Here is a 4,907-nt window from a genome sequence, read left to right as displayed (position 1 = left end):
GCTATGGCTCCCACCAGACCACACAATGCCCTGACCTCTTGGTCAATTGCTGCCTCACAAACCACCAAGCATAAACACATTCTGTTGTTTGTGAAGCCTTTCAAAATATTCATTCTTCTCCCTGCTCTACTGCCTCTCCCTTCATAGAGAAGGGGAAAAGCCAGCTCAGACATTGTAGGCATCCAGCTACCAACTTGTGAACAGGTCTTCGTCTTCTGCTTTCTCCTCCTCAAGCTTCACATTAGTTGCATGTCCTGTCTCTCCATTTCCACACTGTCCACTCCGGACGTGTGATGAGGGCCGAATCTAGTGTGGGGAGTTTGCCGACTCTGAGCAACACAGCAGGAGGTTGCTTGGATCCTCCTGCTGATTTATAACAATACCAGGCCAGGGAGGGGAATCCATTATTCTGTAACAAATTTCCCCAAAACGTAGCATCTTAAAACAACAGCTATTTATTTATCACAGCGCTGTGGGTCGGGAATCCAGGAGCGCCTTAGCTGGGTGATTCTGGCCCACGGCCCCTCATGAAGTTGCAGTCAAGACGTCAGTTAGGGCTGTGGTCACGTGAAGGCTGGAGGTATGGACGGGAAAGGCTACAAAATCAGGAAACTACAAGTCCGGCATGGCTTGAGCATATGGTGTTGGGGAGGGGCTTGGGGATACAGGATTGGGGTCTAGAAAGGTTGGTCCTCCCAGATTAAATGCTTCTCAAATGGCAGACGCTGGCCTCTGGCATCAATTCTGTGGGCAGTGGGGAGCCCTTCTGGAAGCAGCACCACCGTGCATCTGGAAAGGCAAGTTGCTGGCACTGTAGAAAACCGGATGGAGTGTGGATTAGAGAAGGAAGAAGCCAGGAGCCTCTAATGATGGCCCTGGGAGAAGCGCTGTGCTTCCAAAGCAGGGCTGAGGAAGACAATACAAAGCATTAGGACTCAGAGAATGACTAGACGTTGCGGGTGAGGGAAAGAGGATAATTTTAACAAAACACACACCATTTGATACACCCACAGAAGCTCCGCATTTTCTACAAGTGTCTGGTCAGGGATAGTGTTTGTGAGGGCCAGGCCTTTGCCGATCCTTCCAAGGAAAGTTGCTGCAGGCCTGTGTCTACTGCTCACATCCATGAAGCCTCAGACAGTAGAAGTAGCATCTGACTGATTGCTCAAACATTTCCTCAAAATGTCCTCATAAAAGCACATTTGTCTATGCGTGAAATGATTTAAAATTAGTAAAGTCAATATTTAATTTGGATTTAGTTGGGAAAGTGGAATTTTCCACGGAGAACCAGAGCTATTATCAGGATATGGCGAATTGGAACAATGGCCCCGACTCCTGCATTGTGAGATGACAGAACTGCTGGGCTCACGGAATGATTCAGGGCAGGAAAGGCAAGGGATTCAACCAGCAAATGCTCTGAGCCAAGACCTTGCTTAGACAATCACTCTATAATTGTCATCCCACCACCACCAGTTCCTCCTGATTTTACCAAAGCCAGACTCCACCCTCTACCCCAGTCCAGTCCAGGCTGTTCTTTTCCACCTTGAGACTGACTTCAATGTTTGTGATTCCTTTTCTTTGCTCACAGCAGAATAATTGGGATGTGGAAAGCACACAGTTCTATTTGACCTGTATCACAGAGCCTCCAGGAATGGTCGTGACCCTCCATACCCTCTGTCTTCTAAGACAGCCCTACACAGGCTCACGGTTGCAGGTGAGGAAATAGATCGGCCTGGTACCATCAAGCCCCACAAAATGAAAGAACAAGTCCTGCCACTATCAATCCCCCTCTCTTTGTACTCAGTCTAGCTAAATGTCTGTCAACTTTGTTGATCTTTCCAGAGAACAAACTTTCGGCTTCACTGATTTTCCCTATTGTTTTTCTATTCTCTATTTTATTGAACTCCACTGTAATCTTTGTTATTTTCTTCCTTCTGCTGGCTTTGGGTTTAATTTGCTCTTCTTTTTCTAGTTCCTTAAGGTGAACAATTAGGTTATTAATTTGAGAGGTTTCTTTTTTAATGTATGCATTTATAGCTTTAATTTCCTGTGAGCACTGTGCTCACTGCCTCCCATGGGTTTTGGTATGTTGTGTTGACTCCTCTCTGTTAAGTGTAAAGATAATCACACTGCCCTGGGAAGACAGAAGGCATGAGGGAATACACTGGTCATCAGCTTTGCTCTTCCCTAATGTAACACCTATCCAGAAAAGATGAATCTACTTGTAAATAGAGTTCTTCTTTTGCCTAAAGGAGAAGCTATTTTTGCTAACGAAATTGTGATCCATAAAAGAGCTACTTTTCTGGGTCTTCTCTGAGATACTTGGCACATGTGACTAAATCTATATGAAGCACACTACAGACTCAAGGTTGATGGATTTTTGGTAAATGTCTCTAAGTCAGATAATATATTTTAGAGGAGCAGGAAGATTTGGACAAAGTTTTCTGTTCTATCCCCCTGGGCCATTCCCAGTTCCAAATATTGTTGCAGGGGTCAGGTCACCATGATCCTCATCTAAGGCCACCTCCCCATGCTGCCCAGCCTCCTCCATCAGCCAATGTGGAAAACTGGCTGCACTTCAGAGGAACGTCCATCACTTTGGATCTGGGATCAGGATGATTTAGCAGGTGACCATGAGCCAACACTGACCAAAATGGGGCTGGCCTTCCTAGGGAGATATGAAACTAATGTCCTGGCCTCCTGTGGTTACAAAAGATTCCTCACAGCACAGCACAGCACAGCACAGCACGGCTCAGTCCAGGAGACTCCCAGGTGATTTTAGTTGGATGCAAGCTTGCCCCTCACTTCCAGGCCTCAACTGTTTTGGAATGTTGCTATGCATTATCAAACAGCTGCCACGTTTCGTCCAAGAGGTGGCCGCGTTTCAATAGCTGGTGAAGTAATGCCTGTTTATATGTGCAGTTTCAAAAAGTTTCGGAACCCTCTGGCATGAGAAGCATCTTATAATACATCAGCACTTATTTCTAACAATAGTTGGAGATGGATAAGGGCTCTCTCTCACATACACATACTTTGAAAGGTGATAGTCAACAGGAACAACTTCTGATGGGTTTTCCGCTTTTATCCAGTTGATTGGAGCACAGCTGAGAATGTCACTTTAATGGTGAAACAAATCTTAAGGTAATTTCTTGGAATGCGTATCTGATGAGAAAAGACCAAAAAAAAAAAAAAAGAGTGAAGCTGAACAATCATCTACTATCCAGTTGCCTCGAACAATGGGAGCCAGCACACTAGGGAAGAATTTGTATTTCACTGAGGCACGTAGCTATTGTGGTCATCACGGGCTTATAGTAAGCCCAAGTGATTGTGAAAATCAAATTATTTCTTTCAGAAAGCTGGCCAAAAAATATTGCTAAACTTGGCATATTAGTGCAAACCAAAAGCTATGTATTACCTAATCATATATCATATGTTGATAGCTCATTTTTTTCTGAGGGGATAAAATTATTTCACAGGCAGCAGTCCCAGGTATTATTAAAACTGTTTTACAAATGGGAAAACTAAAGCAAAGAGAACTTGAGTAACTCACTCAGTATCTCGGCTGAGTCTCAGCAAACCTAGGAAAAGAAACCCTTTCTCTGCACTTTCCATCCGCTTGTCTCCTGAAAGGATTACACCTCCAGGCAAAATTTCGCCTTAACTTCATTTTTAATAAATTATCAGGTTTAGATCAATTCACAGTTCCATTGTGTAGTAAAAAGGAAAAGAAAAAAAGGATGCAAAATAACAAAAAATAGCTTAAGCCTTTGATAAAATGCAAGTCAAATTATCTGCTAGAAATAAATAGAAAACAGTATTACAAAAAGAAACATCTCTTTCGATGTTAGAGTAAGTCACTTACCCTCCCAATCGGTCTGAACTCTGCAAACGCCGGACTTCTGATCTTCATGAGCTCCATAATCTAGTCGTTTTCTTCAAAGCATAAATGTGCAAAATCTTGCTTTAATAAAGTTAAGAAGCACACTTCTGAAGTCCTTCAAACCAAGAATAGACACCTTTTCTTAAAGATTGTCGCATCATTGGGGCTGTGTTTATATCCTTTTACAAATGCAATGAAAGGCTTTAAAACACATTAGTGCAAAAAAATTTTCAATGCAATGAAAAAGCAGTTTGTTTTGCAGATGTCTGATATATCCCTTTCTTATCACATCTGCCTATCTCTTACTCTCATCTCCATCTCCGAAAACTGGAACTTAAGAGTTCTCACCCTGAAATCTGGGCTCGCACCACCATGTGAACTTCGTATTTGCTTAGCAAACATGGAAGGGTGGATACTGTGTTGTCATTCCCTGACCTATGAGCAGGTTGAATATGAATAACAGCGACCTTAGCAACCATGCAGAAGGACAGCACTGAAGCAGTCTAACCCACAGCTTGGAGCCTTTCCTTCTTTGTCCCAAAGGGAGCAGTCTGTCGCCTTGCAGAGGGTGGGCACTCAATACAATATGTACATATTGTTCCATAAGCTAAACAAAGCCACGGGCAGCACGGTCTAAGGAAGAAGGTAGGACTCGGAAGGTAGAAAACCAGGTTCAAGCACTGGCTGGCTCTTAAACAGTGTGTGGTCATGGTCTTGGCACTTCCCCTCTCCGACCTTTTCCCTCTGTTAGAGGAAAAGCAGATGACTTGCAAGGTCAAAAAATCTAGGATTCAAATGCAGCAACCCAAGCCTTCTTTGTTCCCTGAGAGGGAGATGCCAGGTTCCTCAGGACAGACCTGCTCCCTGCCTGCCTCCCTTAGTGCTCCAGGAACCCTGAGCTCTACTCTGAACCAACCACTCTTCATTTCCTGTGAGGCTCATTAAAACTGATGTCCTCCCTCTTCCTGATCTGTCCTTCTGGCACTGTCTGCAGGATGCAGCTCAGCCATCATCCCCGTGAGTGGAG

General features: G+C 44.1%; 1 long non-coding RNA gene across 2 annotated transcripts; it reads right to left on the bottom strand.

Annotated features, from left to right (window-relative positions):
* Window positions 1–444: 444 nt before the first annotated feature.
* Window positions 445–4,460, bottom strand: LOC106781856 (uncharacterized). Of its 2 annotated transcripts, none has more exons than XR_011427909.1 (3): window positions 3,863–4,460; window positions 3,033–3,162; window positions 445–906 (listed from the first exon to the last, which is right to left on the bottom strand). It is a non-coding gene; the product is annotated as an uncharacterized lncRNA (long non-coding RNA). The 2 variants fall into 2 exon arrangements; XR_001378622.3 differs by having other exon boundaries at window positions 445–811; window positions 3,863–4,452.
* Between the last annotated feature and the right edge of the window lie 447 nt (window positions 4,461–4,907).

Source organism: Equus caballus, chromosome 17 (assembly GCF_041296265.1).
Source record: "Equus caballus isolate H_3958 breed thoroughbred chromosome 17, TB-T2T, whole genome shotgun sequence".
In the NCBI taxonomy this organism is placed as follows: Eukaryota; Metazoa; Chordata; class Mammalia; order Perissodactyla; family Equidae; genus Equus; species Equus caballus.
Note: the sequence above shows the minus strand (reverse complement) of the source record. Positions and strands in the feature narration are given on the sequence as shown.